Genomic DNA, 20400 nt, shown 5'->3' with positions numbered 1-20400 from the left:
CCAAAAGCATTTACAGGGGCTGGACGATGGTGTGGGTAGAGGAGTGAATACGCACTGATTTCTCCAGGGACTGGTTGGCCCATCAAGAGTGCATATCTCGAAGTTCCCACTGTGGCTCAGTGGGCTGGGGATTTGGCATTGCCTCTGCAGATGCTCAGGTTGCTGCCGAGGCTCGGGTTCAATCCCTGGCCCCATGCAGTAGGTTAAAGGATCCAGCTTTGCCACATTGCATAGTTCACAACTTCAGCCTGAATTTGATCAGCCCTGGCCCCAGAATTTCCATATGCCACGGGTGCAGAAAAAAATTTAAAAGGAGTGCAGATCTCATTGTGAAGGTCATGGGGAGCCCCTGAAGGGTCCTAAGCAGAAAGGTGATGTGACCTGAATCTTAGGGTGCTCACTCTGACTTCCGGGTAGAGAGCTGGAGGGGACAGAAGTGAATCAGAGCCTCCATGGCAGGGGCTGCTGTCATCTCCAGACAAGGGAGGACGGTGGCGGGCCTGGTGGATGGGCGAGGGGGCTGGAAAAAAGTGGGAGGATTCCAGAGATGCTTAGAAGGTAAAATTAATAGCTTTGGTGATATGATAGCTCAGGAGGTTGGCCAGCACTAGTCTGTGGACCAAATCTGGGCTCGTGCCTGGATCTATAAAGTTTTATGAAACACATTCATGGGGACAGTGGCAGAGTTGAGGAGTTACTGCAGAGAGACCTTTTAGACTGCAAAGTCCAGCATGATTACTGTCTGGTCCTTAGCAGAAAACTAAGTCCTTGCTTAGATGCAAGGTATTGGGGAGGCAAGGCAGAGGAAAGATTTGAGAGTGATGCCTAGGTTTTTAACATTGGTGCGCCCGGTTGAGGTGGAAACTCAGGAAAGGGAAAAGGGCCTGAGTCCTTACAGCTTGTCTTCTTCCTTTTTTTTTTTTTTTTTTTTTTTTTTTGCCTTTTCCAGGGCCGCTCCTATGGCACATGGAGGTTTCCAGGCTAGGGGTCTAATCAGAGCCATATCCTTCAGCCTATACCACAGCCATAGCAACACCAGATCCGAGCCGCATCTGCAACCTACACCACAGTTCAGGGCAACGCTGGATCCTTAACCCACTGAGCAAGGCCAGGGATCAAACCCGCAACCTCATGGTTCCTAGTCGGATTCGTTAACCACTGAGCCTTGACGGGAACTCCTCCTTCTTCTTTTAAAAAAATTTATTAGAGTATAGTCGACTTACAAAATTGTGTTAATTTCAGGCATACAGCAGGGCAAATCAGTTACACATGTATACATACATCCATTCCTTTCCATATTCTTTTCCCGCAAAGATTATTACACAGTGAATTTCCCTGTGCTCCACAGTAAGGCCTTGTTCCTATCTATTTTACATATAGCAGTCTGTGTATGTCAATCCCAAATCTCTAATCTATCTCTCCTCCTCCCCACCTTTCCCCTTGGGTACCCATGAGTTTGGTTTAGAAATCTTTGAGTCTGTTTCTATTTTGTAAGTTCTTTCATATCATTTTTACCTAAAAAAAAAAAAAGTCAGATGATCTAAACAGGCATTTCTGCAAGGAGAACAGACAGAAGGCCAAAAAGCTAGCCTTGCTGCTGCTGCTTTTTTCTTTTTTTTCTTTTTTGGTCGCACCTGCATCATATGGACGCTCCTGGGCGAGGGATCGAATCCAAGCCACATTTGCATTCTACGCCACAGCTTCAGTAATGCTGGATCTTTAATCCACCGTGCGCGGCCAGGGATTGAACCAGCACCTCCACAGAGACAAGCCAGATCATTAACTCACTGCACCAGAGCGGAAACTCCAAGCCTTGCTTAACAGGCACCTTGCTGCGCTCTTCCCCATCTCCTCCCAGGGAAACAGTTCTGTCCTCCTTCTCTGTTTAGCTGGAACATCTGGGAATTGACCTCCATTCTTCCAAAACCTTGACCTTGGTTTCACCTGACCACAGGATTACCTGCTGCCCCCATCCACCTAGAACAAAGGACTAAGCCTATGCCTGCCTTCCTGGGTCTTTCCAGGTACATGGAACCCCCATTCAGGACCAGAACTGGACCAGTCATTTCCCCAGCCCTGGGCCAGGCCTTTGTATCCCCTTGCCTCCACCAAGGCCATCCCCTGTTGTGTTGCTAAGGTCCCAGCAGCCTGTTCTTTCATCTGCGCCTGCGCCAGTGGTCCGGGAGTCACCTGGACAGATGCTGCTCTCTGCCCTCCTCCCCCTCCCTCCATCCACCCCAACAGCGGCAGCCTGCAGGGACATGGGCTGTGACAATCTTTCTCTGAGGCCAGGGAACAATCCCTGCTGTCTCTTTCTAAGCAGGTCACCTTTGGTGGGTGTGTAAATCCACTTTTCTACTTGTCAAAATGACATTTTCATGATGCCCAAAGTTATTAAGTGGCATCTTTGGGCGCCCACTTTTTAACCAAAGTGGAGTAGGCTGGAAAATGTCAATAGTGATAATGTACAGTTATGTCCCCAATACCCTTCTGATTGAATGCATGGTGGAAACGGTGCAAACTGTAGGGCCCTTTGCAGGGAATTGCCAGTTAAAGAATTTGTTCAGACTTACAGGGTTTGTTTTGTTTTGTTTTTTGTTTTTAAACTGTAAACCCTGAGTATCTTAAATAAAATACCAGCTGCCACAGCTTCCGACTGACTGGGGACTGTCAAAGGCTTAGCCTGTGATGCTCCATCCCCGCAGCCCCCACCACCCCAGCCCCAAGCCCACATCTCTGGGCTTACGGCTTCCCTGGTTTTGGAGCCAGACTGCCCTCATTCAGAGGAATGGGAAGAGCTTGTGCTGGCCTACTGGGAGACCCACCTTGCTGATAATGGGTTTGGGTCCCCCCTCCCCCGATCACTCCATCCCCAAGCAGGGGGGCCTGCCCTGATACTTGTGTAGACAGAGATTTGAATGGAAGTTAAGAAGAAAGTGAGGTCTGGTGAAGTCATTGGATCATGGTGTAGTTACCTGGGCAATGGCTCCATCTCCACACCTGGACTGCAGGCTAGAATTTCTTCCAGAGTCTGAGACTGACAGATGCTGGCCTAATGCCCACCATGAGGCTGGCAGATGCTGCCTCTTTATTGAGACCCCTCTGCGGGGTCCTGCGCTTGTGTCCTTCTTCCAGAAAAGCCCTTTCCTACCAGGGAAGGATGCTTCATCCAGACCGTCATGGGTAGAGCAGTTGGGGGAACCAGTGGAGACCCCATCCCCACCCCCACCCCAACTCCCGCAGTGGGCAGGGGTCTTGCCTGGTCCAAGGAAGGCTGGGCTTGTGCTGCCTGGGTCACTCCTCTGGTCTTCCCACCGACCCTGAATCCGTCCCCACCACTCCTTATTTAGATGCTTCCTCTCTGTTCCCAGTGTGAGCCTCCAGCCCTGTGTGCAGCTTTAGGACTGCCTTGGAGGCCTTCTCGCGCCTCCTTCCAGGTGGGTTTCCTCCATCAACACACAATAGTTTCTTGTATCCATTGCTTGTGGGCACCTTGCTCAGTGTACCTCTGACATCTTATTGCCCAACTCCCACAGTGTTAATTGTTCGTTAAATAATGCATTCTTGGAGTTCCCATTGTGGCGCAGCAGAAATGAATCCGACTAGTATCCATGAGGATACAGGTTTGATCCCTGGCCTCACTCAGTGGGTAGGGGATCTGGCATTGCCGTAGGATGTGGTGTAGGTCACAGATGTAGCTCGGATCCTGAGTTGCTGTGGCTGTGGCATAGGCCAGCAGCTGCAGTTCTGATTCGACCCCTAGTCTGGGAACCTCCATATGCACACACATACACACACAAAAGAAAAAGTTAAGTAATGAATGATAAAGTTAGTTCATTGTAATCATGGCAAGTTCTATGAGGGAAGAGAGCAGGGTCTGAGAAGTGAACGTGGCCTGGATGGCAAGGGGGGTTTTCCTGAGAAAGTGGCGTTTTCTGTGTGCTCTAAGGACAAGGAGATTGAAAGGGGAAGGTGGAGAGAGCATTCCAGCAGAGAAACCAGCATGTGCAAGAGCCCTGAGGTAGGCAAGGTAGGAGTGTGGCCTGTTGACAGAACCTAGGGGGGAGACCCTGTGTCCACAGCCCAGAAAGTAGGGGGAGGGGTGCCTTGGGAGGTGAGGTCAGAGGGCAGCCTAGAGAGGCAGGGCCTGGGGGACAATAGGAAGTCCTGGAAGGGAACAGGCAGGGGGGCCATTCATGTTCTAATTCGTATTCTCCTGAGGTTCCCCTGGCTCCCGGGTGGAGGATGGGAGGTGGCTGCCTAGAGGGGAAGCAGGGAGGTGGGCTGGGGGGGGGCAAGCCTTCTTAGAGAGATGGGAGGGGACTGGAGGGCGGCCCGGACAAGGGTGTTGGCAGCTGGGATGGAAAGTAGGAGACCTCCCCAGGGCTCGGTGTCCTCTTTCTGGAGCATCCACCAGAGATGCAGAGAGCCGCTCAGCAGCATCAATCAAGAGCTCCCCAAACAGTCCCTCTTTGACCCAGAAATTCCACTTCTAGAAATTTGTCCCAATAGAAATCTGAAGTATGTAAATAGTTTCATTTACAAGGGTGAGTGTATTAGTTTCTTATCACTGCTGTAACAAATTACCATAAGCATTTAGTGGCTTAAAACAACTCAGGTTTATTACCTTGCAGTTCTGAGGGTCAGAAGTTTGAAATGTATCCTACTGGCCTCAAATCAGGATTCAAGGGGGATACATTCCTAAGGGTGGTTCTAGGGTAGGATCCATTTCCTTGCCTTTTTCCAGCTTCCGGAGGCCTCCTGTGTTTTTTGGCTTGTATCTTCATATTCCGTCTTCTAAAACCAGTAGTGTAGTCTCCTCTCCTCTCCTCCCCTCCCCTCCCCTCAGGTCCCTTTCCCCCTCTCCCATCTCCCCCACCTTCCATCTTTTACTTATAAAGACCCACGAGATTACATTGAGTCCACCTGGATAATCCAGGCTAATCTCTCCATCTCAAGATCACTTAATTAATTAGCTGAACCTGCAAAATCACTCTGACATCGTAAGGTAATATATCCCCAGATTCCGGGGATTAGGACATGAACTGGACATTTGCGGGGGAAGGGGGACATTGTTCTTTTTACCACAGTGTTGTCACAGCATTGCTGTGATGATGAAAGGTTAGAAACAACGTAAGTGCCCCTTAGAAGGGAAGGATTCCATGATCTCTTCCTCCTCATCGCATATGCCACTATTCAAATTTTTATGCTCCTGCTGTATAGCATAGGGAACTATATCCAATCACTTGTGAGAGAACGTGAGAGACGATAACACGAGAAAAAGAATGTATATATATGTATGACCGCGTCACTTTGCTGTACAGCAGAAATTGACACAACATTGTAAATCAAGTATAATAAAAAATTTAAAAAAAGTTATGAGAAACTACTCCTAACATGAACCCTGCTGATGCTGTAATATTTGGTAGAAAATTGCAAATTGGAAAAACCATTATGCTTTGCATAACATACTCAAAGTTGAACAATTATGAACAAATAGGATTGCAGGGAAAGAGGGGTTCCCATTTGTTATCACTTGGTAGTTGAATCATGTGCATTTATTTGTTAGTTTGTAACTTTCTGCATTTCCCTAGATTTTTCTATAATTTAATAAAATCTATCAGCATTGCCAAAAAAAAAAAAAAAAAAAAAAAAAAAAAGCAAGACAGCCAAGGACTGTCTTAGCCCTGAGCAGATGGTGGTTGGCCCAGTGCTGCAATGGGTCCTCACTTCCCATTCATTCACCTGTTGAAGTCAAGGTGTTAGGCATTGTCTTGGTGGAGGGATGGGGTGAGTGATAGATGAAGGACATTGCTTGATATGCTTCCCTAACGAGGTGATGAAATTGCTACCTGACCTAAAGCTAATAGTCAGTGTGACAGTGTGGTGTGAGCCCCTGTGGTGGGAGGTTTCTGATGACAGACTGTCTACACACCCAGAACATAAAACCTCACTTAGTGGTTCTAAGCAAGAATGGTGGAACAGCACCTATAGATGGACATGTTAAAACTGCGCTGTTGAGAAGTTCCCGTCGTGGCTCAGCAGAAACGAACCTGACTAGCATCCATGAGGACCCAGTTTCCATCCCTGGCCTTGCTCAGTGGGTTAAGGATCCGGTGTTGCCATGAGCTGTGGTGTAGGTCGCAGACGGCGGCTCAGATCTGGTGTTGCTATGGCTGGGGTGTAGGCTGGCGGCAACAGCCCCAATGTAACCCTTAGTCTGGGGACCTCTATATGTCACAGGTTCGGCACTAAAAAGACAAACAAACAAACAAAACCAAACTGCACTGTTTATATACATCAAATCAATCCCATCAATGTACATTTTTACATGCAGTTAAAACTACCTATTAGTAACTCCCAAAATCTCTTGGTTTCTAAGGGAAATGAAAAATTTGTGTTTTGGAAATAAAGTTAACTCCTGAGTAGAGCTTTCTGAGGATCTGATCTGATTCATTATTCTGCTAAAAGTCTTGGCTGCCTGACCAGTGCCAACACTCAGGCACCTTAAAAAGGTATCAGTGGATATGCTCACTTACAAATAGTGGGAATTCCACAAGTTTCCAAATGGGTGGTTTGTTATACATCTTAAGTGTGGCCTTAGATTAGTTGTAATTTTCAACAACTCTTTTTCCTGCATTAAAATATCTATAGAATTACTGTTAGGTTTTACTTTTGTTCCTGTCAAAATGGTTGCTGCATTGCTACAATTTTGATCATTCTGTTCACGTCCAATTTTAATATATCACCAAGTTCATTGTCAGTTGGAAAGTGAGACCGGAAGAGCAGGTAAGCTGAGGGGTCTTTTTCCTTATCTAAGTTAGCTTTGGGTGGAACCACTGAGATAGGTGACAGATTCAGAGTAAGATGACAAATAACGTGAATTTCCTTGAAAAATCTTTGGCAACGTTTCCTGGAAACATTGAAATGTAGGCGTAAATGGCTTATTAATTACGAGCCTCTCACCTTGGTAATTAAGCAATAAAGGCCCATCAGGCAGTGCATTTGTGGGCGATTAGAACTGTGTTTGGTGGAGTCAGAAACTTGCAGCTGAAGATTAAGTGGTTTTCACCACCAGAGATGCATTAATCACCTGAGCTCCCCTGCCTGGTGGATTTGGTTGCTTATTTGCAATGGCATTTACACATTAAAGTGAAGAGTATCTGTCCATGCTGAGAGAGCTCTGGAGTCAAGAGCAGTTATTCAGCAAGGGCAAGCAAGGTTACCAGATGTGCTATGATGACTCAGGATAGCATCGGCTCAAATATCACCTCTGTGCTACTTCCAGGAGGTACAGACAGGAGAGATGCCCCAGACATTGAAAACACACTTTGGATGCCCCACCAGATGTAGCCAAGCCTTCCAAGGGATGAAGGGAGACAATGTGAGGTAGCAGCAGCACATCCATCTTAGGGTGACACAGCTCTTGATTTAAATACTAGCTTCTGCCTTTACAGTGAGATGTTAATTACTCTTGCCAATTACTTAATCTTGCTGATCCTCAGTTTCCTCTTCTGCATCATGGGCAGATTAGTTTGCAGTAGTCAGCTATCACTGTGTAAGAAATGAGTCACAGAATAGCTGCATATGGAGTTGCCGTCATGACTCAGCAGGTTAAGAACCCAGTAGTGTATGTGAGGTTGTGGATTTGATCCCTGGCCTCACTCAGTGGGTTAAGGATCTGGCATTGCTGCAAGCTGTGGTGTAGGTTGCAGGTGCAGCTTGGATCCCATGTTGCTATGGCTACAGTGTAGGTTGCAGATGTGGTTTGGATCCTGTGTTGCTGTGGCCGTGGTGTGGGCCACAGCTGTAGCTCTGATTTTGACCCCTTGCCTGGGAACTTCCATATGCTACAGGTGCGGCTGTAAAAGAAAAAAGCAATAGCAGTATACAGCAATGAGCATCTCCCCAACTCAGGTTTGTGCAGCTTGCATGATCCCTAGTGAGTTTGTTGACACATCTGCAAGTTGACTGGGGGGTCAGCTGGGCTGGGTGACTGGGCTGGTTCTGGGTTAGATGCAGTTCTGTTGATCTGCCACTGTGCTTCCGTCTCCCTCTCTTCCCTTTGGACCAGTGAGCTAGTCAGGGCTTGATCTTCCTGCTGAAGGCAGAGGCACTGAGGGTGAGCGGGAGCATGCAAGGCCACCGAGGACCAGGGTCCAAACTGTCACCCTGTCACCTCTTCCTTGTCCTGTCAGCCAAAGCAAGTCACAAGGCCAGGCCCAAAGGCTGTGCCATTCCTTCAGTGGGAAGAACTGGAAAGGCCCCTGGCAAAGGGCCTTGATAAAGGGATGGTGGACATTCTGAACTGATAGTATTAACTACCATATCCTTTTTTTAAAAAAATACAACTGTTATGTTTTTAGAGAGGGGTATGCTTTATGAGTGCTGGACATAGAATTTCTTTTTTCTTTTCTTTTTTTGGCCGCACCCATGGCATATGGAACTTCCCAGGCCAGGGATCAAATACAAGCCTCAGCTGCCACCTATGTCACAGCTGTGGCAACACTGATCCTTAACCCACTGTGCTTGGGCTGGGGATTGAACCTATGACACTGCAGAGACAACACCAGATCCTTAACCCGCTGCACCACAGCAGGAACCTACAGAGTTCTGAACAAGACACTTTCATGCAATTTAGAGCTTAGTGTACAAGTCAGATATTAAGCATATTATCACGTACATGCACAAAAATAAATGAATGGCAACTATTATATTACAAAGAGATAGTAAGGAGGAGTGAGGAATGCTAATAGGGCTGCTAGTAAGGCTCTGAGGGAAAGTCTCGAGCAGGGTGCATGGCACATAATAGGTGTTCAGTAAAGCCAGACCACTATGCACAGCTGTGCAGAGCATGCATTGTACAGACTCCCAGCCCAGGTGGGGGCTGAGTGAATGTTCTGCCCACCAGGCCTTGCCTGCTGGTCTGGAGCTGTGAGGCAGCCCTGCCGTAAATCCTGCCTTCCCAGCCCCAAACATCTCCCCAGGTTGTTGGTGCACCATTTGTAGAAAGCCCACAGCAGGCAGATGTCTTATGTCCCACATGAGCCTAAATTGGGACTCAAGAGTCCGAATGTTCTGCTGAACTGGTCATCTTGGGTCCTGTCTTGCCAGGCATCCAATAACAAGAGTTGATACACATTGTGGTGGGGGCGGAGGAGGGGAAGGAGTGTCTATGGGGGAGGAAGAGGAGGTGAGCGTTAGGAGGGGGCTCTGAATCATGGTCACTGTCTTCAGAGTGGGACCACATGAGACCTTGAGTACAAGTCATGCTAACTCAGGGCCAAGTGATAAGATGTGGTGAGAGAACATTGGGAAGTCAGCCCCTTCTGGCGTCCTGGACATCTAGCTCTCTGGGTACCAGTGGAGAGGAGCAGGCAGGAGCGGGCTGGTGGATAGACCAAGTGGGAGCTTAGCCTCTTGGTTGATATTCCTGTGATCACAGAAATCTTTAGGTGATTCACTTATGGCCTTCTGAATATGCTGTTATTTCCCAGATTTCCCGTGACTGATCATTTCATTTTTTTTCAATTAAATTTATTTTTATTATGGTATAGTTGATTTACAGTGTTGAGTCAATTTCTGCTGTATAGCAAAGGGACCCAGCCATGTGTATATGTATACACATTCTTTTTCTCATATTATCTTCCATTATGGTCTGTCCCAAGAGATTGAATACAGTTCCCTATGCTGTACAGTAGGACCTCATTGCTTATCCATTCTAAATGTAATAGTTTGCATCTACCAGCCCCAACCTCCAAGTCCATTCCACTCTCTCACCCTTCCCCTTTGGCAACCACCAGCCTGGTCTCAATGTCGGTGAGTCTGTTTTTGTTTTGTAGGTAGGTTCATTTGTGCCATCTTTTAGAGTCTACCTGTGAGTGTTATCATATCATCTTTGTCTTTCTCGTTCCGAGTTACTTTACTTAGTATGAGAACCTCTAGTTGCATCCATGTTGCTGCGACTAGCATTATTTCATTCTTTTTTTTTTTTTATTGCTGAGTAGTATTCCATTGTGTATATGGACCACATCTGCTTAGTCCATTCATCTGTTGATGGATGATCATTTTGTTTTGTTCAGCAAATATTTATTGAACACCTGTTGGGTACAGGACCATGACATATACTTTGGATACAAAGATGAACGAGGCAGGGACTGTCCCTGCCCTCACGTGGTTTGCTGTCTATGAGGAAAGGGAGATTGGACATCAATTCCTTTGTGAATTATGTATTCATAGTAACGGTTACCTTATATGTCTCAGGCTTAGTTCCCTCATCTTTGAAGCTGCAGTCGTTATAGTCTCCTCCTGAGGTTGCTGTCAGGGTTTGGTCAGCTATTCTATGTAAAGTGCTTAGCACAGGAGTAAGAGCTGAAATATTATTCTTATTCCTAGGCAATACTTGCAGGACCCTGGGTTTGGCAGCTCAGACAGCTTTCTGTGGTCTGGGTGGGGCACCTCTGACCCCAAGCCCTGGTTCAACATCTGGACTCCCATTTATAGCCGCTTGCTTGAGTTCCGACATTCAGCTTTAAGGTCCCACTCAGAGAAGCATGAAAAACATTGGATTTATTGTTATGACAATTCTTAGTGGAGACTGGCAATCAATCCTATGTCAAGATGCCCTTTTGAAAGGAAGCGGGTTATAGGGGGGCCTTGGAGACCCAGCTCCATGTCCAAAGTGAACACATCCCTATTTCTGTCTGCTCCTCACTTTTCCCACCTCTTAAGTGGGGGATAATCACACCAGCCTTGGAGGATTCTGCCGAGATTCAATGAAATGATAGGCGCGAGAGCCCCCAACCCAGCGCATGCTCACTTGGCACCTAGTAGGCATTCAAGGAATGGAAGCTCTTGTCTTTACAGTCTTTGGTTATTGGATGGTACGCATTGAATTGACTATTTAAGCCATTTCATTGCATCAATACTAATTAAGACAATCACAATAATGAGCCGAAGGACCATGTATCAAGGCAGACACTGCAGAAAAAAATATATCACAACTGGAAAGCAGCCCTGGTGTTCAATAAACACTTTGCCATAGATTAATCATCCCCTACATCTGTGCAGTACTTCAGAGTTAATGAAGCAGTTTCACTCTGGTTGGTGTAGTAAATGTTCACAACAAATAGGTGAGGTTGACAGTAACTCACTGGACAAGTATCTCAGAGCACCAGGAGGAATAACACAGCGGTGCAGGAGACAAGACACCTCACGCAGAGAAGGCTTTGTGCCTGTTTGGGTGACAGGCAGATCTGTGTTAGTTGCTTGTCTTGTTAGTTGCTTGGAAGAAGGAAGGGTATGGTGGAAACCCCGCCTACCCCCACCGGGGATCACAGAAAGCTTCTTAGCGGAGAAAATGTCAACTTCCAGGCTTACTATGTGACCAGGAATTTTATAGATGAAGAGGCCTGCCGTGGTTAGGGTAGGCTGGGCTGCAATAACAAACAGACCCGAACGTATCATGTCTTTATACATCTGAAGGTTTTACAATGCTGTGTTAATTTCTGCTATACTGCAAGTGACCCAGCCCAGTCATACATATACATACATTCTTTTTTTTTCATATTATCTTCTTAGTGGAGGAACTGTCAAATTCCAGTTTTAATATGTGAATAGGAGTTTTATAAAGGGAGAGGTCTGCTTTGGTTAGGGGAGGCTGGACTGCAGTAACAAATAGACTCAAATGTATAATGTCTGTGTACGTTCGAAGATTTTATTTCTTTTGTTTTTTATTAAAGCATAACTGATTTACAATGTTGGGTCAGTGTCTGCTGTAGAGCAAAGTGATCCAGTCATACATTTTTATACATCCTTGTTCTCATAGTATCTTCTTTGTGGAGAAAATTCCTGTCTTATTGTGGGACTTGGAGTTTTACAGATGGAGAGGTCTTCATTAGTTAGGGTAGGCTGCACTGCTGTAACAAATAGACCCAAACAGATAACGTCTTTGTATATTTGAAGGTTTTAAAAGATATTTTTAGGAGTTCTCTTATGGTGCAGCCGGTTAAAGATCTGGTGTTTTCACTGCTGTGGCTCGGGTTCAGTCCCTGGCTTGGGAACTTCCACGTGCCATGGGTGCAGCTGATAAAAAAAAAATACTTTTAATAAAATTGTAGTTTAGAGTTATAGAAAAGTTGCCCAAAATGGTATAAAGAATTCTCACCTACTTTCTGCCCAGTTTCCCTTAATGTTAACATCTCCTGGTTCCATGGTCCATTTGTCAAAATTAAGTCATTGGATCGGTAGGTTACTGTTTTTTTTCTGCTTTTTAAGGCCATAGCCGTGGCATATGGAGGTTCCCAGGCTAGGGCTCGAATTGGAGCTGTAGCTGCCGGCGTACACCACAGCCATAGCAGCGCGGGATCCAAGCTGTGTCTGCAACCTACACCACAGCTCACGGCAACTTAACCCACTGAGCAAGGCCAGGGATCAAACCCACAACCTCATGGTTCCTAGTCGGATTCATTTCCCATACACCATGATGGGAATGCCAGTAGGTCATTATTAGCAAAAGACCAGATTTTTTATTTGGACTTCACCAGTTTTTCCCACCACGGTACTTTTTTCCGGGATCCAATCCAGGATACCACGTCACACTCACTGAACTTTTACTTCCTGCTCACTCTGGGCAGGTGTACAGATGAAGAGTCCTCTGCTGTCACCCAGGGTCCTGGGTGGACAGAGGCCCTGACATGCTCACATGTGGTTTGTTAGGTTGTCCTGATCATCTCCAGCCCAGCAAGCATCATGGGGGAAGGGGCACGAAGGGGTGCCTGTGAGGTCCTTGAGGGCAAAGCCAAGTCCCTCCCATCACTTCCGCTCACATTTCATTGGGTAAATCACGTCTTAAGGTTTGGTACCTGCCACTCAGTTTTGCTGTGAACCTAAAACTGCTTTTTCCAAAATAAAGTCTATTCAAGACCATTCTCCAAGGAAGATATACAGATGCCCAACAAGCATACGAAAAAATGCTCCATGTCCCTGATTATTAGAGAAATGCAAATCAAAACTACCGTGAGATATCATCTCACACCACTCAGAATGGCCATCATTGATAAGTCCACAAATAACAAGTGCTAGAGGGGTGTGGAGAAAAGGGAACCCTCCTGCACTGTTGGTGGGAATATAAGCTGGTACAGCCACTGTGGAAAACAGTATGGAGGTACCTTAGAAATCTATACATAGAACTACCATATTACCCTGCAGTCCCACATTGGGCATATATCTGGAAAAAACTTTCCTTGAACAAGACACATGCACCCACATGTTCATTGCAGCCCTATTCACAATAGCCAAGACATGGAAACAGCCCAAATGTCCATCAACAGATGATTGGATTAGGAAGATGTAGTATATATACACAATGGAATACTACTCAGCCATAAAAAAGAATGACACAATGCCATTTGCAGCAACATGGATGGAACTAGAGACTCATACTGAGTGAAATGTCAGAAAAAGACAGACAAATACCATATGATATCACTTATAACTGGAATATAATATACAGCACAAATGAATGTTTCCACAGAAAAGAAATTCATAGACTTGGAGAATAGACTTGTGGCTGCCTGGGGGGAGAGGGAGGGAGTAGGAGGAGCTTGGGGTTAATGGTTGCAAACTATTGCTCTTGGAATGGATTAGCAATGAGATCCTGCTGTGTGGCATCGAGAGCTATGTCTAGATACTTATATCGCAACACAACAATGGGAGGAAAAGAATGTATACATGTATGTGTAACTTGGTCCCCATGCTGTACAGTGGGAAAAAATAAATAAATAAAAATAAAAAAACAAAATAACGTCTATTCAAAAAGAAAAGTCTGGAGGCCACCCATAGCCAAAACTGGGATGGCAATACATTCTCTAGCTGAGCAGCTGCTTCTTGACTTTGGAAGGGAGAATGAATTGGTAGAGAGCTAGTTGTCTGTGCCGTAGAAGGATATAGAGTGTGTTTGAAGCAGAAGAAATTGCATTAATAAAAGCAGAGAAAGGGCAAGTGCTATTATTGCTATTTTATAGGCCAGGCTACAGCCGCTCAGCTCCAGATCTGCCTTGGCACCCAGGTCAACCTGGGCTTGTTCCCCTGAGCCCAGAGGCCTTCTGGCCACCAGGCTAATCAGCTCAATGAGCCACCAGGGTGTATTTCCAACTCATACATTTCTGCAAGGGCAAATTTTTTTTGTTTTTGTTTTTTTCCCTATTTGGGGCCATACCCGCAGCATATGGAGGAGGTTCCCAGGCCAGGGCTGGAATCAGAGCTACAGCTGCCAGCCTACATCACAGCCACAGCAACTCCAGATCTGCACCCTCTACCACAGCTCCTGGCAACGCTGGATGCTTAACCCACTGAGAGGGGCCAGGGATCAAACCCCCATCCTCATGGATACTAACTAGTCAGGTTGGTTTCTGCTCAGCCACAATGGGAACTCCCCACAAGGGCATTTTTATCTTAAGTTTTTACAGCTGTTCGACTTAGGACAGAAGCTTTTCCTCAGATTCCTTCATTCTCCCTGAAGAGAGCAAATGATGAGAGAGGATAAGAGAGTCACTCTAAAGGCCCCAAATGGATGCACTTTTCCTACCAGTCTCCAGGCTGCATCTGGGTCCCAGGTGGGCACATGGGAGATGGCTAGAGATGCATTAGAGACAGTATGTATGCCTGTCATCTCATGTGCCCTGCTAGTGTCTGTTGATTCTGGGTGGATGGAATGTAATTGCTCCTCGGGCTGACAGTGACAAATGGTGGTGCGGGGCGTACACTCCTCTGAGTGATGGGATGAGCTTGAGCCCCTAGAATGACAAAAACAGGCGCTGTCTGAAAGCTGCAGGGGGTTTGCTTCTCAGCTTGAGGCCTCCCAGGCACAGAGAGAGCGCCAGGCGGGTGGGCTCTGAGCTGTTTCAGGAGCTGGTGGCTGCCTCTTGGGGTGTGACAGACAGCCTAGGGACAGTCCAGGTACTGTCTCACACCTAGTTCTGACCCAAGGGCCCCAGGACACAAGCTGTAGCTTGATCCACATTGGAAGAATGTGCCTAATTCCTTCGTGGGGTCATCAACATGGAAACAGATTGACTGGGGTTTTCCTCCCTTATTTGAAAAGTAATTCAAGTCAGAGTTCCCCTTGTGGCTCAGCGGGTTAAGAACCTGACCTTATCTCTGTAAGGATGCAGGTTCAATCCCTGGCCTTGCTCATTGCATTAAGTATCTGGTTTTGCCGTGAGCTGTGGTGTAATAGGTTGCAGACACGGCTCAGATCCTGCTTTGCTGTGGCTGTGGCATAGGTGGGGAGCTGTAGCTCCGATTTGACCCCTAGGCTGGGAACTTGCATATGCCATACATTCAGCCTTAAAAAGAAAAAAAAAAATCTACATATTATTCCCTTATATGTATGTACCATAATTTATTTAACTACTCCTCGATTCCTGGACATTTAGATTGCTTCTAACTTTTAAATTTGATAAGCCCTTCTGTTATTAACAGGCTGGTACATGTCTCTGTACAGGTATCCAACCATTTCCTTAGGACATAGTCCCAGAAATTGAATTACCTGACTCCGTTTAAATGGTCCTGCTCATCATAGGAATGTCTTCTTGGAAAAAAGACACTGATTTATAATTCCATCAGAAGTATATGAGGTATCAAATTTCCCCAAACCATCAAGTGCCTGAATACTAAGCCGATAAGTGAAAAATCGTAGCTTATTTTAGTATTTCTTTTTTTATTGATAATGCTGAACAATTTCTTCATGTTTATTGCACCTTATTATTACCAGTTGCCTCTTCTCTTTTAAAAAAAATTTTTGGAGTATAGTTATAATGCTGTATTAGTTTTAGGTGTATAGCAAAGTGAGTCAGTCATACATATAAATATATCATTCTTTTTTTTTCCCATATAGGTTGTTAAAAACTATTGAGTAGATTTTCCAGTGCTATACAGTAGGTCGTTGTTAATCATTTATTTTATACAGTGGTGTGTATGTGTCATTCCCACCCTCCCAATTTCTTCCTCCTCTCAATGGTTTCAATCTCTGGTAAGCATAAGATTGGTTTTGAAATCTTAGGGTTTTTTTAAATTTAATTTTATTTTTTTGCTTTTTAGGGCTGCACCCGTGGCACATGGAGGTTTCTAGGCTAGGGGTCGAATTGGAGCCTACAGCTGCCCACCTACACCACAGCCACAGCAACACAGTATCCAAGCCATGTCTGCGACCTACACCACAGCTCAGGGCAATGCCAGATCCTTAACCCACTGAGTGAGGCCAAGGATTGAACCCACAACCTCATGGTTCCTAGTCGGATTCATTTCCACCGTGCCATGATGGGAATTCCAGGTTTTGAAATCTTGAATTGAAGACTGAATTTGAGTTTGTTTCTGTTTTATAAGTAAATTCTTTGGTATCATTTTTTTCCCCTAGATTCCACATATAAGTGGAATATGCTATTTTTCTTCGTCTGACTGATTTCACTCAGTATGATAATCTCTAGGTTCATCTATGTTGTCTCCTCTTTATGCCATTTTTTTTTTCTGTTGGGGCTTTATACATTTCTTATTTTGCAGGAGCAGTTTACATATTAAGGACAATATATTACTAATATGTCTTTCAGATTTATTTAGTTTTTACCATATGTCCTTTATATGATTTCTATAGAGAAGTTTTTAGTTACAATTTCAGTCTTTCTTCCTTACTTTTAGCATTCTTCTACTTTTTGGAAACTAAGGCCAGAATCTGAACATTTTCTCTAGATCTTGTAGCATTTTTATGACTTTTTTCCTTTATGCCTTTCATCTTTCTAGCATGTATTTCCATCATCTCTAGGTGATGGAGTCATCTGGCTTTAGTTTACTCTATAGGCCTGGAAGGGAGATAGAACCAGGCATGTTTAAAGCAGCGAAAGAAATTTGGGGTGGCTTGTCTGAAGCCTTGCAGGAGGGTAAGTAGCACTGAGGCTGGGGGGGTCTCGGGCCAGATTCTGAAGGTGATGGAAATAGTGCACAGCACGCTGATCCCAGGTGCCTGTGGGCCATCCACATATGCTGGTGGGAACGTGTACTTGTTAATGCTTAGTTACGTCACTAGGACTGGACCTTGGAATAGGTTCATGAGCAATAAGTGCATATTTCCCCAAACATTCTTACATAAGTATATTCACAATACCCCACACTGGAAACAACCCAAAGGGCCATCACAGGAGAATGGATAAACACACTGTGATATTATATTCACACAATGAAATACTACTTAGCAACAGAAAGGGACAAACTTGGAACATTTGATAATATGGATTAATCTCTAAACTTTCAGGTCAAACAAACCAAGCTAAACATTAGGGTGCAGACTATATGATTCCATTTATGCGATGTTCAGAACTACTCTGAGGCCGGAGTTCCCATTGTGGCTCAGTAGTAATGAACCTGACTAGTATCCATGAGGATACGGGTTTGATCCCTGGCCCCACTCAGTAGGTTAAGGATCCGGCATTGTTGTGAGTGGTGGTGTAGGTCGCAGATGTGGCTCAGATCTGGCATTGCTGTGGCTGTGGCGTAGCCTGGCAACTACAGCTCCAATTCGACCCCCAGCCTGGGAACCTCCGTATGTGACTCTAAAAAGAGAAAGAGGGAAAAAAAGAACTACTCTGAGGCTAATAAAAGTCAGAATAGTGCTTTCCTATGGGGGTGTGGTATTACCTGGAATGGCAAATGAGGGTACTTCTGGAGTGATGAAAATAATTGGTTTTTATATCAGTTTGGGGGACAGTTATGTGGATGTATGCATATATAGAAATTCATCAATCTGTATAGTTAAGATTTATAGATTTTACTGAATGCCAATGATAATGTGAAAGAAAAGCACATCTTGGGAATAGCTAAAAACATTCTACCTCATTTTTACACAGGAGGCAACTGAAGCCCGTGGAAGTGATGTGATTTGCTCTGAAATGATGTTTCAGAACAGGGTTGCCAGATTTCAAGGCTGCAGCCAATCGATAGAATTGTGATTAGCTTGATCAGCTGTAGGATGGAGATGCAGGCCTTGGATTCAGACTCGTGAGAGGACCTGAGAGGGGACCACAGCCAGTTATTAGCAGCGCAGTCAGTGAGGCTGCAGTCCCAACAGAGATCAGCTATCCCAGGGAGGGAAACTGAGGCTTGGAGTGCATGTCATGATGAGCTGGGAATTCCTGCATGTTGGGGTTTGGGAGCAGAGCTCTTCTGATCCCCTTGTCCCCACAGCCCACCTTGCTTGGCAAAGGCAGGCAGCGTGAAGAAGTATAGAGACGGCATTCGAACCCCACCCCCTAATCCATGAGAAACAAGTCTTGGCAAGAAACAAGCAAAAGCACATACTGTTCCAGAACTAGAGAAGTGATGCAAGGATCTAAATATACTCTAGAAGAATTCTGCACCTGGCTTCTCTGGTACACACCTGTGGCATCATTCGTGCCAGTTTTTTGTCTTCAGATGTCACCATGGCATGTGTGGAATGCTGATGGTGACACTAGGACAGCCTTGTAGATGTTAAGTACTCAGAGATGACTCTTGAGTCCAAAGTAAATCTGGCCAAATGCACCTTCCTGCTGCCCACTGGCATCCCAGCCCAGCCTCCAGCCCTCAGTCTCGGCCCTTTGCAGGGACTTCGGAATGCAGGCAGTGACTGTAAGCTTGCACTTTCCTCTTGAGTTTGCAAGAGGAGGCTGGTACCTCCTCGTGGAACTCTCTAAGGAAACCAGCACACACATTTACTGATTCAAGAGCAGTTCATCTCTAAGGTTATATTTCCGAGGAAGAAAAAGCAATTGTTACAGTCCTTAAATGAAGGCAGAGGCACGCCTCATTTAGAGGTGATTGCCGCATCCTGGGGATGGGCAGCACTTGCTGCCAGCCACAGGTTAACCGCGGGGTGCTGGTACCAATGCGGAAGCCGCTAGACCTTTCCGTCCCTGGGAGGAAATTGCCTGCGATCTTGAAGAGGCATTATGAAAAGAGGCTGGAGGGTACCTGGGATGGCGTGCCTGTGTTCTGCATCCACAGAGGAGGAAGCCAGGAAAGAAGCTTTCCCTAAAGCCCCTGGGATTCCAGTTAGACACTTAGAAGCACTCCTGGGTAGGGGTGGGGGCATCTTAAATGAGCAGCCTGATCCCTGTCCCCCAGATGGACATAGCGCATCCTCATTGCTCCCAAGGAGAATCCTGACTGAGGTGCACATGTGCCGATGTGTCCGCATCTTGGGGTCACAGCGACAGACACGTGGCACGCCTGGTGGGTGAGCAAAGGGAGGTAAAAGACAGGCTATAACGATGAAGGCAGTGATTCCCACCTGGGGCGATTTTGTCTCCCAGGGAATATTAGGGATATTGGACTGTGGACACATTAGCAATAGCAAAACGTCTGGAGACATTTGACGTCACATATAGTCCCAACTTGGGGAAGGTGCTGCTGTCATCTAGTGAATGGAGGCCAGGTATGTTGTGAAATATACAGCAGTGCCTGAGAGAACCTCCCACAGCAAGGAAGGATGCTAACCCCAAATGCTGAAAGGACTGAGATTAAACCCTGCTGTAGAATAAAGTCTCCACTGCCCAAACCGTGAAGAAGCAGGGAAAGAATGATTGTCCCAGCTTTTCCATCCTCCTGTTCCCGAATCTCACACCCACACTTCCTATTGGCTGAACCCAGCCAGAAGCCAGAGACCAAGAGAGCCCAGCAGGGTAACTTCCTTAGCATTAGTCATTGAGGCCAGCATGCATTAGAAGGCAAGAGGGCATTATACGTTATCAGGCAGAAGGACCAGGACTCAAGGCAGATCTCCAGGTGAGCCCTGTCCTCCTGAAGCAGCAGGACAGGTGCTCAGCATCCCCGGGCTATCCTTTTTTTTTTTTTTCCTTTGCTTCCGCTGATGCTCTTTTAATGTTTGCTGTCAGAATGAGGGCAGGCCTGGGGGTGGGCGCTTTCTCTGGGTTCCAGGAAGAGGGAGTGTGCAGGATGCCGCTGAAATGTCTCCTGTGAATTTTCATACAGTTCAAAAACTTCTCACCTCCTACCCAGCTTGGAAGAGAAAGTAAGAATTAGGGAGTTGCAACATTTTCTAGCACAATGAACTTTAAAAATGGAATGGCTGTGCAGAGCAATGACTGATATTTCAGTAAACAGGCTAAGTACAATTGCACTATGGTTATTTCAGTTTTGACATTTCTTTGCATTTAGAATAGCATCAGTGAGGATGTTTGGAGATCGAGTGGTTCTGTCTTCTTAGAGCCCAATTTGTTCAACTCAGGGTCAAAGAACATCAGTGGAAGGGACTCTCATGTCAGGCCAAGCCCTAAAGCCTCTGGGTACCATTCCATGCAGTTCCTAGTCACATATTACCCCTCCCCTAGAGCTATGTGCCTTTAGATACCA

The 20400-nt window shown here is 45.9% G+C and overlaps 1 protein-coding gene across 14 annotated transcripts in view; it reads left to right on the top strand.

Annotated features, from left to right (window-relative positions):
• PTPRT (protein tyrosine phosphatase receptor type T) overlaps positions 1–20400 on the top strand; it is a 1176585-nt gene that overhangs the window by 647375 nt on the left and 508810 nt on the right. The window lies entirely within an intron of this gene.

This window comes from Sus scrofa, chromosome 17 (assembly GCF_054392235.1).
Source record: "Sus scrofa isolate SSC_HxYL_T2T_F1_AM1 chromosome 17, Sscrofa_HxYL_maternal_Yorkshire_Landrace_v2.0, whole genome shotgun sequence".
Classification (NCBI taxonomy): Eukaryota; Metazoa; Chordata; class Mammalia; order Artiodactyla; family Suidae; genus Sus; species Sus scrofa.
This window is presented reverse-complemented; position numbering and strand designations above follow the sequence as displayed.